At 45.5% G+C, this 15203-nt stretch overlaps 1 long non-coding RNA gene across 3 annotated transcripts in view; it reads left to right on the top strand.

Moving 5' to 3' along the window:
* LOC126510908 (uncharacterized) overlaps window positions 1-3047 on the top strand; it is a 5083-nt gene extending 2036 nt beyond the window's left edge. The window contains exons 1-3 of one of the 3 annotated variants that reach the window (XR_007594549.1): window positions 39-1138; window positions 1632-1846; window positions 2508-3047. This is a non-coding gene — a long non-coding RNA (uncharacterized lncRNA). Of the gene's footprint in view, window positions 1-38; window positions 1139-1223; window positions 1409-1631; window positions 1847-2507 lie in introns of those variants that run through there. The other 2 variants (XR_007594550.1, XR_007594553.1) reach the window with 2 other exon arrangements.
* The last annotated feature ends 12156 nt before the right edge of the window (window positions 3048-15203 follow it).

Genomic DNA, 15203 nt, shown 5'->3' with positions numbered 1-15203 from the left:
CCCTCCCTCCCTCCCTCCCTCCCCTCGCCCATCACCGGCCCTGCTTCCCTCCTGCCTGGAGCAGCTGGGAAACCTGCCGCGAAACACTGCAGTCATGGGACTTCCCTGTGCCCATGTGGCCCTAGTTTGCCCTGTCCTGCCCTGCGACAGCTTGGGGCGCGTCTTCGAAAGGACGGCACTTGAGGCTCCTAAACCAGCAGCTCTCTCCTTGGCTCCTGTCTCCTCCTCTTCCCTCCTCTGCTCTGCACGCCCCCATACCTCCCTGCGAAGGCAGGGCCTGGCAGCCTTTTTGGCTGGGCTTCTGGGCCACCCCCATGAGCGGCCACCTGTCTGGGAAGAGGCGGTGTGACAGCTGACAGATCCTAAGAACTCTACACCCAGGAGGCCAGAGAGCTGGCTTCTTCGCCACCACAAACTGTCCTGTTTATGCCAGCTGACCCTACTTTCCCTACTGGCCCCCCAAAATCTATTCCCAGGTTACACCTCGAAAGAGGCAAACCCTTCCCTTTCGAGCTTGCTTCCCTGCAGGGAGGAATTCAGCTTTTCCTTACAGTTAAGCTGAATGAACAAAGGGCCCCAAAGAGGACAAGAGGTTCCAGCTCTGTGTGCTGCCTGCCTGAGGTTCACCCCATTTTAAAAACCACCTCTTCACCACCCTCTGCTCACTGCCATGGTTACCACAGCCTTGTCCTTGAGCGGCACTGGTTGTGTAAAGGCAGCAGCAAACAAGGGCATTTTATGTGTTCTTTTAAATATCCAAAACACTGGGTTGGTATTTGGGAAGCAGAAAAACGGAAATAAAAGGTCTAGCTTTTGCCTGATTCCTTTGACTCCAGGACCCTGAATAAATCCTTTACCCTGGATGGCCTCCTCGCCGCAAAGAGAGGATGAGGTTTACTGAGCCTCCAGAGTGGAACTGAGAACGGGTAGCCAGCAGCAGGGCGTCGGTCCCTAAGTTAGTCGGCCTCTCTCCCCTGAGCCTGCAGCTTTAGACTTAGCCCCCAGGCTACGCTCACCCCGCCTTGAGCCTTCCTGCTGACTGATTCTCCTTCACGCTCCAAGAGTCCCACGTGCTTGACTCACAACTCTCCACACCCACCCCACCAATGTTAACACTGCTAAGGAATTTAGTGATCAGGTAGGTAAGTGGCCCATCCGGGACCCTAGTCCCTGAACCTCCCCATTGTTGTGTGGGGATCCTAGACCTTTGGAACACCAGATACCAAAGCCATTTCTGAACTCTTGTCCTGCACCTTACTTCCTGTCCAACACTTCTTTCTCTTCTAGTTTATGGGCTCCAATAACCATATTTGAGCAATTCTTTGACTCAGTTTGGCCCCCTAATCTCCCTTTTCACTGTTCTATCCTGTCCTTACACCCTTCCTACCCAGCTATGGCAGACACCATGGTTTGTATACACGCGCCCCTCACCTGGTTCCTGGGACCTCTTGGCAAAGGACAGTTCCTCTCCAACTTGCCATTCTGAACTAAAATAACAAGGCTACGCTGTCGCCACTCTAAATTTATGATCCTAAGTCTCTAGTGGGCTCTCAGCACTGTCCTTCCGCATATCCCCGGGGACTTTCCTTTCCCACACTCTGAAATAACTAAATTGCACCTTCTATCCTCAGACACCCTCCTTGTTCCACACTCTGAGCCAAAAGCCCTGCTGTTTACTTCACGGAGGAAATGAAGGCAATTGGACAAAAGGCTTCACCTTCCGCCTACTGCACCCTTCATGCTCTCGATCCTTCTGTTCAGGTGCTGCCCACACTTCTGTTCCTGGGATACCCATCCATACCTCACCCACAGCACCAGGATGTCTCCCAGTTGTCTCTTGCTACAGGTAGGATATTATTTGAATGGCTTCATGTGGTTGAAATTTAATCCCTATTGTGAGAGGGGAAAAGAATGGGCCGGGATGGCTCAATTGGTGGCAGATGAGAGTCTCTTTTAATCTGCAAGTCCCTGTTCAGTCTATGTTTACTGCACGAGTAAGAAGGCAATAGTTTGAATTCCCAGAAGCCATGGAAATGCTTGGTGGGCAACCTGACTAGGTCATAATTTCTGACACCCACCTCAGGACTCCATATGCATGTACACATCTGTGCCCCCAACACATATATACACATGAATATGTATACACACATTTGCACACATAAAGAATGCTGTGGGATAGTGCTCTTATACACTGTGAAGATTTGTCTCTCATATTGGTTTAATGCTGATTGGTCAGTAACCAGGCAGTATAGGCAGGGCAACCAGACTAGGGGAATTCTGGGAAGAGGAAAGGGAGAGATGCTGTCACCAGCCAGGCACAGAGGAAGTAAGATGAGAATGCCTCACTGATAAAAGGTACCAAGCCACATGGCTAAACATAGACAAGAATTACAGACTAATTTAAGTTGTAAGAGTTAGTAAATAATGAGCCTGAGCTAATAATTGAGTTAATAGATCAAACAGTTTATAATTAATATAGACCTCTGTGTTTCTTTGGGATTGAACAGCTACAGAACCAGGCGTGACGGAAACTTCTGTGTACAAAAGAAAGAAAAACTCTAACTACTATGGAGTCACCTGTTGCTCATCCCACCCCCTACCAGGGGGAAATATAAGCAATGTCCCAGCAAAAAATAAAGGCCTAAGTTCACTCTGGGTAACCAATGATTATATTGGCTTTCCTTACAGAACACAGGTGAGTGGATACCCACAGGGTTGTGGACTCTCCTCCCCCTCCAATAGGCCACCCCAGGGAAGCCTTTACCCACCAGTGACAAGCACTTCCCTGCAGCCTTATAGATTGAGCTTTCCTCCCTAAGTTTTCTCTGGCCTATATACTCATTCACTCCCCTTGCATGTGATTAAGGCAGAGTTGCATACAAGAGATGGTTGTAATGGAAAATTCTTATGTGAGGGTCTCCCAGTTTGCCCTACTTCTCTGTGTCAGGGTGTAAGCAGTCCATAGAGCACACTGGGATAGTCCTTTTGGCAGAGGGGTGTAGCTGAACTCCCCAAATGGGCAGTCGCTTGGCTCTGAGGGCAGTCATTGTTGACATTCCCACGAGTGAATCCTGCTAGCTTTATAAGCAGTCAAGAGGCAGGTTCTAGCATCCTTGTCTCTTGCCAGCTAATGCTCTATGCCTTCAAGGCTGGCTTTACCATCCTAGGCCCATATCTCTAGAACCCTGAGCCAAACTATACCTTTCTTTGTAAAGAAGTCTAACTTCTTTTGTTATAGTAATGAAAAATATAAAAAAAACCTTTTACCGTTTTTATTATTGTTGTGTACATGTATATTGTGTATAGACAAGTGTGGATTCATGAGAGATTCTCTCTCTTTCTCTCTCTCTCCCTCTCTCTCTCTCTCTCTGTGTGTGTGTGTGTGTGTGTGTGTGTGTGTGTCTGATGACTTTCCCAGGTAAGGTTTAGAGGCAAACACTTATAACAAAGCCATCCACTAATAGCTTTGGAACTTAGCCCCACTTCCTGCTCATCATCAGAATCATTCACATTAGTACAAAAATGTGTTTACTTAAACACACAGACTCTTAAAGCCAATAGAAAGTCCTTATTCACCTACCAGTGGGCTACATAGGGAACTTACCCAAACTGTGTAGCTACTTGCTTACCATTCTTGACTTTTTATGCACAAAAAATATATCCTGGTTGACTTACTTCAATTAGTAAGAATGGTTAGCAATAAGCAGAGCCATAGAAGTAAAAAAGCAGGGTTAGTACTCTTAAGGCTTTCCCAGAACTGGACTACGATGGATTAGGTCTTTGTTCTTGCTTTTTGGCAGGTGTAGGGGTCTTTGTGCTGGGTTCTTAGTTCAGAATTGTATGTTGGTGCTTTTAACATGGCATCAGTGTGCGAAGGTCTGGGGGCCTGTTACATATTCTCCTGTCTCTATTCACGGGCATAATACATGTGTATGAGTGTTTTTCAAGGACTCCATGGTCTTCTGTAATCTTTGCTTACTGTTTTTGCCTGGCTGCACATCCCCTGGATCGGTAGCAATCCCGCAAGCTCCTCCTATTCTCTCTCCGTTTAACACCAGTCACACTTTCACCCCTATCGCTAGACCAGAACTCCTCTCGTCAAGGTCACAGATGACTTTCATCCTGAAAAATCTCCGGGAGTTATTTCTCTCCACTGACTGCCTCATAGCACAGAAGACAAGGAGGAGGCAGTGAAGAATCACAAGGAGAACAGACTTCTAGAAGCCAGCTCAAAGAAAGGCCAGTTTCTCAGCTGTCTCCTCCAATGCTCTCCACTTGTCTCTCTTTTTAAGAAGTTTATTTATGAGAGATTAGAGACAGAGGTGGCTATGCTGTTAAGAGCACTTGTTGCTCTTCCCGGGGGCCCTTGATTCCCAGCCTCACATGGCAGTTCACAACTGTAAATCCAGTTCCAGGAGATCTGACATCCTCTTCTGACCTCTGGGGGCATCAGGTGCAATCTAATACATGGACATATGTGCAGGAAAACACCCACACACATAAAACAAAATAGAAACAAATAAACAAACAACAGAAAACAAAACCAAAAAAAGTCAGACATGCCTTTAATCCTAGCACTCGGAAGGCAGAAACAAGTGAATCTCTGAGTTTGAGTCCAACCTGATCTACATAACAAGTTACAGGCCAGCCAGATCCTGTCTCATAAATAGATGGATGGATAGATAGATAGATAGATAGATAGATAGATAGATAGATAGATAGATAGATAAACGGATGGATGGATGGATAAATATTATTGTATGAGTGTCACGGTATCTGTGGAGATAAAAGTTCCCTCTTCCACTTTGTGACTTCCAGGGATCAAACTTGGTTTGTCAGGCTTGTGTGGTAAATGCTTTTCTCTGCTCAGTCATTTCTCCAGCCTTCTAACCTCTTACAGCCGAGTGAATCCAGGACTTTGGCTCATCTTTCCCACTCCATGGGTGACCTCATATGCCCTAAGATGTCATACCTTCTGTGCGGTGGTTCCCTGTATTATTGTGGCTTGTGTCAAAAGCTGATGTGACAGATGTCCATTTAGAGAGTCTCCCTGTGTAGCTCTGGTTGGTGTAGAACTCAGAGCCATTTTCCTGTCTCAGCTTCTGGAGAGCTGGGGTTACCTGTGTGCACCTTCATGCCTGGCTATTCCTCCTTTGTGCCTGACATAAACTTCTGTTCTTCAAATCCCTGATGTCTCCACATCTTGACCCTTCCCATCGCCTCTACTGTACCACCTTCACCTCTCCTTACAGTCGCTGTCCTGGGCTCCCAGAAGGTCTCCTTGCCTCCACTTGGTCACAGTCTCTCTTTGCATACAACTCCTACAGGCTCCTTCAAACACAACAGGTGACAAGACAGCCCTTTGTAAAGCCCTGCGTGTCCCACAGGGCACCTGCAGTAGTCTGTCCAGTGGGAACAAGCCCCGCCAGTGTAGGGCCTGGCTTAGCTTCTTGGACTTTCTGAGACCCTCTTCTTTGTTGTTTTTCCTTACTCCACTCCGGCCACTCTGCTCACCTTCCTTCCATGGGAGCCAACCAATGGCTTTTCTTCCTTAGAAACCTTCACAGGGGTGCATCCCATTATCCTGGAGCCCCATTCTAAAATCCTACATGGCTTCCCTCTCCCAAGTGCCCCCCACAACTCCTCCTCGTTCTTTTTGATATTTATTCATTCATTTGCTCATGCGTTTATTATTTGTTTGTTTGAGACAGGGTCTCAGGTTGACCTCACATTCTCTCTATGACCTCATGATTTCCCTGCCTCCACACCTCTCAAATGCTGTGATTATAGACAGGTGAACCATACCCAGCTTTCCTTCACTCTCCAGGCCTCTGCTCCAATGGCCCCTCTGAGAGAAAACCACATTGGTCAACTTTGCAAACCCTGCCGCTTCCTATCGCCCCTGGCTCTGTTTTATATTTTCCTTTCCAAAGAAAACATTCACTATCTTTTTTTTTCCCTCCTTGGCTTTGTTTTCTCATTTCATATTAATTGTTAATTCTGGGTCTCTCTCTTGTTGGAATACAAGCTATTTTGTTCATTGATATATTCTTCGTCCCTACAACAATGCCTGAAGAGAAATACATTCCCAGCGAACGTTGCCAAAGCCAAACACAGAGGAGAAAGCCCTGTAGCATCTGAACTCTTATATTTCCCAGACACCGATAAAATATTCATTCTGTGATTTGGACACTCCGCGTCTATTGGTGAGGAAATTAAGGTACAATGCCAAGGTCACAGAGGTGCAAAGCTGGGCTTTGCCCTCAAGACCCTGCCTCCAGAGCTTGTGCTTTTGAGTACTCCCTCATCCTGCCCCTGCCTCTGAGTAAGGCAGAGAACTGCAAACCAGTTCTTCCTGCTGCGGCTGCAGTCAGCTGCTGAAGCACACAATGGCGTTTCCAGATGTCATCTGTATGTGTGTGGGGGGGGGGGTAGGGAGTGTCACGTGGGCCATTTCTCCTACTCCAGACACAGATGCTGAAGAAACAGTGAGGACGCAGCTGCGCGTTTGTCTTGCCTGGAGGGTTTGCTACCTCATGATGCTGAGCAGATTTGTGCAAAGGCGTCGTCGTGTAGTGGGAAAAGCTCCCGGCCCAGAGGGCCCACAGACATAGCATGATCACAGCAAGATGCCCCTTCATCTTCCTGCTCTACTACTCTAGCATCAGCTTCACCTGGTCCCTCTCCCTCCCTCTCTTTCCACCCTGCCATTACAGTATCATTTTCCTTCTGGGCCAGTTCCCCACATTGTGGAAAATTCCAATCATGGACAATGATTATATTGGGGCTTATGCAAGTCTTTCCTTTGGCCTGATTGGGCTAACTTGTTACTTCCACCAACCTACCATCATGGCCAGGGGATACTTGATGAAGATAGTTTTGCATTTAGAGATTCAACAGCCCTTTCTAAAAGGTTTTGGAAAATGTATAAAAAAGTTAAATGAGTAGCAATGTTGCAAGCCTTCCTTCCATTGACTGGGAGCTGCATAACAAGGAAGAAGACACATTGACTGTAATGCTTAAGACGGTTTTGCTGACCCCTTTGAGAAGTACTGCAAAGTAGGACACACTGACTCATGCCTGTTGCCCCCGTAAATGGGAGGCAGAGGCAGGAGGATTGCCAATTCAAGACCAACTTGGGTTACTGCCCAAGACTGTGTCTAAGAAAGGAAGGAAGGAAGGAAGGAAGGAAGGAAGGAAGGAAGGAAGGAAGGAAGGAAGGAAGGAAGGAAGGAAAGAAAGGGTGAGAGAGAGAGAGAGAGAGAGAGAGAGAGAGAGAGAGAGAGAGAAGGAGAGGGGAGAAAAGTGGGTAGGACCCCAGGACTCATTAGATTATACTTTTGGATTTATAAGTGGATTTCTTTCCTATGTTGACAATGGGGTGTATGGCATTTGGGATATTAGGAAGCAAGGATGGACCAGGAGTACTTTTCTCTTTGACCTTTTGTCCCATCCCCACAGCTTCCCTCTTCTTATTATGAGATAGCTCTTACCAAGTCGAGCAGGCTGGCTTCGACTTTGCTATGTAGCCTGTACAGACCTTGAATTCTCACGCCTCCTGCCTTCAGCCTTCTGAGTAGCTAAGGTCACAGGCTCACCTCCCAGGCCCTGTTCCTTTTCAGTTTTAACTATGTAATTCTTTTTGCCTGTGGTTTTAAAGTTTTGTTTATTGTTGTTGTGTGTATACACGATGGGCACATTTGTAGGTCAGAGGGCCACTTTGTGGAGTTGTTTCTCTCCTTCCACCTTTCTGTGGGTACCAGGGATGCTAAGATCAGCAGGCAAGTGTCTTTATCCACTGAGCCATCTTGCTGGCCTCCTTTCTGAGACAGGGTCTCCTTATATAGCTATGGCGACCTTAGACTTGTGGCAGTCCTCCTACTTTAGCCCACCTAGTACTGGCTTAAGGTGTTTGCACCAGGCCCTGCTTCTTTTCAGTCATTTTTGCTTTTGTTTTTCGAGATAGGGTTTCTCTGTGTAGCCCTGGCTGTCCCGAAACTCACTTTGTAGAGCAGGCTAGCCTCTAACTCGGAGATCTGCTTGTCTTAGCCTCCCAAGTGCTGGAACTAAAAGTGTGCACCACCGTATCCGGCCTTTCCAGTCTTAATATGAGAAATTCTATGCACTGGAAGCTACTGTGTGTTCTTTCTGGAGAGATGCAATGCACTGAGTGAACAGGCTCCAAGGTCGAGTCAGTTGGTCCTTATAGTCGGGTCCTATCACTCATTATTTCCTTGAAGTTGGGAAAATTATGTTCTTTTAGAATTTCATGGATTTGTGTGTGTGTGTGGGGAGTTGCTTGGTTTTTGAGGTTAGGCCTCATGCAACCCAGGCTAGCCTAGAACTGGCTATACCTAAATGCTGGGATTCCTGGCAGACCACCACACTGGTTTTGTTTGTGTATGTTTTTGTTTGTTTGTTTGTTTAGACAACCTCACTGTGTAGACCAGGATGGCCTTGTATTCTTGACATTTTTCTGTCTCAGAGAGACTGGGTTTACAGGCATGAGCTGCTATACATTACCTCTAAAAAGAGGTAAAAAATAGTACCTTTCCACAGAATTGCTGCAGGTACCACATACTATAAATGACATGGAATTCAGCAGAGGGCATGATGCTGAACAAGTACCACATTGGTGTTTGCCATAGAAACGAACCTGGAGATGGGTAGCTTCTCTGCAGACGATCCCAGGGAAGAAGAACCAGGGTTTGGGAGCACAGTTGAGGTCTCTTCTATAGGAGAGCCTCTTGCAATTACCCATTCCAAGAATGGGAAGCAGAGGGATTTATCCATCAGACTACATTTTCACTGACGAAAGTCTCTTCCAGGAAGATCAAGCAAGCCTTCCATTTCTGGGTGTTTCAACTTTGAAGAAGGCTCTGGGACAGAGAGTATTCAGGAATCTGCCTGAAATTTGCACTCCGCAGAAATGTTCCGTGCAGTTGAGGTTAGAGGTGGGTCATGACTATGTGAGGAAAAGCACAGGAAGCGCCTGTTGAGAGGGCTCAATCCGTGTTAGCCATCGTTATTAGATTAAATGACTCACCCCAGCACACCTCATCTTTCCCGAGTAAGAGGCTCACCTGGGGAGCTTGTTAAAATGAAGATTTTGGTTCAGTAGGTTTGGGGTGGGCCAGAGCGCTACATTTTAATGAGCTCCCGTGTGGGGCTAATGCTAATAGCAAGATTTTATTTAATTGATGCTCACTTATCGAGCCCCTCCTCTCTCTGAATTATTGTGTTAGAGACTGTGGCATTTTATTTGGTAGGGTGAATATCAGTCTCCCCAAAATGTCCACAATCAAATCCTCGGCCTTTTGAATACGTGACCTTACATAGCAAAAGGAAGTTTTCAGATGTGGCTCAGTTGAGGACCTTGAGATGGGACGTTTATCTTGGATTAACGGAGCAGGTGTGACAGGCTCACGAGCTTTTATGAAAGGAGAGGGAGAGAGGAGACTGGAGTGAGGGTGCCATACCTAGGTCTGAAGAGAAAGGACAGGAACACAGGCCTCTCCAAGAACTCTGAAAGTTAAGTTTTACTCGTGAACCTCTGAAGGAATAAAAGTCCTGCAGACAGATTTTTAGATATATTTTTTATTTTTAATCCACTAAAGCTGCATTGTCCCAGAAGCCCCAGAAACTGATACAAAATGAGGCCTGGATAGATCAGATGAAGAAGCTCTAATAACGTATGACTCCCTAATGTTAGTAGCTTCAATAAAAAATAAAAGATTTGTTAATTGTTCAGAATACATTGAAAACAAAGATCGGTTGAGGTGTCAGCCCATTCAGGTCCCAGGTTGCAATGTCTGGAACACTGCAAGCAGAATTTCCTCTCACATCTCATATGTTGCCATCCCACCCTTAAGGGGGATAGAAAGCATGATTCACCCACAGGCACAGAAAATAGTGGAAATAGTGGCTGACCCTCTATCTAGGATAGCTGAGTAAGCTCCTGGTGTATTCATCTGGATATAAGAACAAAATAAACTGTACTCTGGATAAGATGTAAACATAAACTCTCTATGTCCTACATGTTTGTAATCTCAGCACTGAGGAGGCTAAGGCAGGAGGATTGAAGTCAGCCTCAAACAAAGCAAAATAACCTATATAGTTCTATAAAACAAAACTCTAGATGAAACAGAGAAACAAAGACAGCCACTTGGGCCTCTGAAGGACAGCGGAGCAGGCAGTAGAAGGTGGTTGATCTTTTGAAGAAGGGAATCACATCAGTAGAGAGAAAAGAGGGCGTTGACTAAGGCGCACACCTTCACTTGTAAATCCAGTAAGTTCTGATAGCTAAGGTGGTAACAGGTGTGTTAATTCATTTGATTGGTGTAGTCATTGCTATCATGTTGTATATATGATCTTTATTTGTTAATTAAATATTTAAAAATTTAGGGATTCAGAGTGTAGCTTGGTGTAGCATGTGAGACTCTGGATTTGATCCCTAATATCACAAATTTAAAAAAAACTAAAAAGAGAACTTCTCACTTACAGCAGCTTTGGTAAATTCCTGTGATGATTAATTCTTTGTCAATTTGATGCAAACTGGGGTCATCAGGGAAAAAGGAACCTCACTTGGAAAGAATGCCTCCATCCGATTGTCCGGTGAGGAAGTCCATGGGGGTACTTTCTTGTTTAATGGCTGACATAGGAGGGCTCTGCTCCCTACGGACAGTGCTTCCACTGGGCAGATGGTCCTGTGCTCTGTAAGAAAATAGCCTGAAGGAGGAGCAGGCTGGGAAGCCATATTTCTCCATGGTCTCAGCTTCAGTTCCCCACTCAAGGCTCCTGCCTTGAGTTCCTGCTCTGACTTTCCTCAGTGATAGTGACCTGGAATTTGTAATAAGCAATAAACATCTTCGTCTTCAAGTTGCTTTTGGCCATAGCATTTATTAGAGCAACAGAAAGCAAATGAGGACAGTAGCAATCCAGTATATGTATAAATGGAAAGAAAGAATCTACTGAGGATGAGTGGATAGGAAATTTAAAATGGCTAAAATGTGAACAGGATGTATGTATGTGTGTCTGTGTGTGTGCGTGCGTGCACATAATCTTGTCTGTCTTTCTTTCCCTTCCTTCCTTTCTTCCCTCCTTCCCCCTCCCTCCCTCTCTCCTTCCTTCCTTCCTTCCTTCCTTCCTCCCTCCCTCCCTCCCTCCCTCCCTCCCTCCCTTCCTTCCTTTTTTGAGATAGGGTTTTACTCTATTGTTTAGGCTAACCATGAACTCACAGAAATCCTCATGCTGGGATTATAGACCACACCTGTCCTTATTGTCTTAAGAGTAAGAGGACAAAGTCTGGGCACCCTTAGCTGATAAAAATCTAAGGAAGAAATTCCAGAAGAGCGAGAGCTAGAGAGGAAGAACTAGGCTATAGTGAATGCATTACTTATAATGCCCAGAATAGATTTTAAACTCAGTGTGTAGAGAAAGGGAGAATCACAGCCTACCACCAGAAAAGACAGTCATGGACAGAGGGTGACCATATGGTGGAAACTGGAGCTAGAACTTCTAAAGCAGCTATTATATGTATAAATGGAAAAAAAGAATCCACTCAGAATGAGTGGATAGGAAACCTCAGCAGAGAAATAAACACTCAAATGGACGTTCTGGAATTTGAAGACTTACATGAAGGGCCTAGAGATGTAGATCAGTGATAGAGTAATTTCAGAGCAGGCACAAGGCTCTGGGTTCAATCTCCAGCACTATACAGACAGAAAGAAGGAAAGAAAGAAAGGAAAGGAGTGGGGGGAGAAGGAGAGAGGAGCAAAGCAGTCATTGTAAGGGTTAACTGTAAATGAAAGCTTTCTGTTCTGACCACCTAGTCACAAATAAACACACAGAGGCTTATATTAATTACAAATGCTCGGCAAATAGCTCAGGCTTGCTACTAGCTAACTCTTACACTTAAATTAACCCATATTTCTATCTATACTTTGCCATGTGACTCATGACTTGATACTTCATTTTTCTATATTGTCCTACTTGTTCGGCGACTAACTGGCATCGCTCCTTACTCTCCCGACTCCACCCTTCTTCCTGCCAGCATTCTCTGCATCAGGCTGTCTCGCCCAATCTCTTCTTGCCCTGCTATTTTCTTATTAGCAATGAGAATAATCCACAGCAGTTAACCGCAGACGGGGATGATTAACAGAGAGTCAATAAACTTGATGATAGATCAGTTGAAATTATCTCTTCTCTGGAGATACACAGAGGGGAAAAAAAACTGTTGCAAGAAAAACTAAAGAAAGCAAGCCTTTGGGACTTGGTGAGTGACATTAGAAAACCTCACACACCACACATGCTATGTAGTATTAGAAAGAGAGGGCATGAAACAGGAGGTGCATTTGAAGCCATACACCTAGCCTTGTTACCTACTGTCAGCTGCAGGTAAGAAATATTAACATCGTACATACAATAAGGTTCCATTTATATCTTTCTATCACACTTATTTTTATTGATTTGTTGGGGGACATGCATACTGTGGTGTTTCTTTGGCAGTCAGAGGACACCTTGCAGGAGTCACTTCCCTCCTTCTGCCATGTGGGTCTGATAGAACTCACGCCATCAGATTTGGCAGCCAGAGTACCCTTACCCACTGAGCCACCTTGCCATACCTCTGTATTTGTTTTCACACGGAGTCTTGCTGTGTACCCTAAGCTGGCCTCACACTCACGATCCTCCTGCCGTGGCCTTCCACATACCTGGGTGACAAGTGTGTAGCACCACACCTGACTCTCCACAAGATACTCTGAGAGTAGCGGGAGAGGGAAAGAGAGAGTGAGAACCAAGCCCATACTTAGCTAGGCAAGCTCTCCATCACTAAGCTACAGCTGCAGCCCATTAATAGTCTATTTTATTATTAGTTACTGTTAAGTAAGCACTCTGTCTCTCAGCTCCATCCCTAGCCTTTGGTTATTGCTGTTAATCTCTTATTTTGCTGAACTTATGAATTAATCTTTATCATTGATATATATATATATATGTAACATAATATATCTGTATTACACGTCTGACTTGCTGTTATCTGTGGTCTCAGGCATCTCCTGGGAGTCTTGGAACACATCCCTTGAAGATAAGGGAGGAACAGTATAGTGAGACGTACGTTGACAGATGTAAAAACCTCAGTGCAACTTAAGCAGGATTAATACAAAGAAAATAATAAGTAGGCACATCACAGCCCAGCTCTGGCAATGCAAAGATAAAGGGAGACTTTTAAAGCTGTCAGAGGGGTAGTCATGCGGTAACCACAGGAACAGAATCTGAGCAGCACAGATTTCCCATCAGAAGCAACAATGGCATCTTACAGGGCTGAAAGAGAAACTTCCTGTGAGCCAGATTTCCGTGTCTACTGGAAATACTCGTCAGGGATGAAGGTATATGAGAATCTGCTACCCGCTGACCCATATAAGACATTTCTAAGGGTGAAAAAAGTGAGTTCTGATGTATAATGGGGGAGAGTTCTTGCTTCATTTGGCTTTTGTTTCTTTCTCTCCCCCACCCTGCCCCTTGTTTGTTTTATTTTTTTTTTTTCCCCATGGTGGGATTTCACTGTCTAGCCCAGGCTGGCTAGGAATTTACCGTATAGCTCAGCCTGGCCTAGAATTTATGGTAGTCTCTCATTATAATCTTAAGAGGGCTGGGATTACAGGCATGAGCCCTCGGGGTCTTTTGGAAAGAGTGTAGGGCCTTGGCAGTGATAAATATGTGGATAAATTCAAACGATTTTTAAAATATTTTATTTAAAATACATACTAGGAGGCCTGGCACAAGGCATATGTCTTTAATCCCAGCACTGGGAAGGCAGAGGTAAAATAATCTGAGTTTAAGGCCAGCCTGGTCTACAGAACAAGTTCCAAGACTGCCAGGGCTACACAGGGAAACCCTGCCTCGAAAAACAAACAAATTAACACATATTAAGTATTTAAATCCAAAATTATAGCCTTAGTTGTGCGTGGTGGCGCACACCTTTAATCCCAGCACTTGGGAGGCAGAGGCATGTGGATCTCTGTGCGTTCGGGGCCAGCTTGGTCTACAGAGTGAGTTCCAGGACAGCCTAGGGCTGTTACACAGAGGATCGCTGTCTTGAAAAACCAAAAACAATAAAATAAAATAAAACAAAATAAAAATGATAGCCTTATAGGGCTTGTAATAATATAAATTCACTATATGCAGCAATGGTAGCATAGGATAAGATAAATTCATATCGTGACAAGTTTTCTAAGTAGTAAAATTTAAAATGCGAGTAAACAGATATACTTGAGGTACAAATAACTGTAGTAGTCTTTCTCCCCAACGATGTCACGGTATGGGAGGGAAGATGTTTTCAGATCATCACAGCACAGCTCTTTCTCCTTGGGAAGCTTTTTCCTGGAAATTTTATTAGTGCTGGACATGAAGGGTGATAAGATGAGAAAAGGACAACAACAGCAGTGAGGTTTCAAGAGCAGACCGTGCCCCTCACATTTAATGTACGCACAGTCACTGGGCTTGCCTTCTGTCCGTGGTAGGTGAGAGGCCCAGGCCTCCCATAGATTCAGTGAGTTCATAGCCCTAGCACAACCCCCAGCAGCCTGGCCCTAGGTTCAGAGCCAGGGAAAGAAACACACCCTGAAAACGGGACCCGAGCCAGGGAAAGAGACACTTTGTCCCCAAACCTAGAGTCGGAGAAGAGTCTCCGGACCCTGAAACCTGGACCAGAAGAACGCACTAAGCTCCTAGATTCAGGGCATATCAAAGATACTCACCCTGGTCCAAATATTAGAGTCAAAAAGGTAAAATGAACCAAAGAAAGAAACAAGAGTTTGACCCCAGAATCAGAGCCTTCGCTGCCCCTACACAAAACCAGCCAATCCCGGAGGAGGGAAAATTGACCAGTCACGGAGCCCCTACAGGTTTAGCATTCCCCTCAGGCAGTTACTGGTAGCTGGGAATTCTCCTCAGGCCTGGAAATCCCCTGACATCATAGGGGGCAGCCAATCCCAAGCCTGGAAGTCCAGAATTCCCCTCCCCTACCCGGGAGCAGCCAATCACAAGCCCAGAGGCTTGGCCTTCCCTAAGCTTCTTCCTCTGTATAAACTCCCTTCTTTTCTCTGCTCAGGGTCTCTTCTGTGTTGTTCCTGCTGCTGCTGTTGCTGCCACCGCTGATTCAGACAGACAGACGGAGCAGCTTCTGACTGACGGAGGGACCCGAATTA

This window comes from Alexandromys fortis, unplaced genomic scaffold (assembly GCF_014885135.2).
Source record: "Alexandromys fortis isolate MF-2015 unplaced genomic scaffold, M_Fortis_MF-2015_v1.1 scaffold_10, whole genome shotgun sequence".
NCBI classification, from domain to species: domain Eukaryota; kingdom Metazoa; phylum Chordata; class Mammalia; order Rodentia; family Cricetidae; genus Alexandromys; species Alexandromys fortis.
The sequence above is the reverse complement of the archived record's forward strand: the minus strand, read 5'-3'. Positions and strand labels throughout refer to the sequence as shown.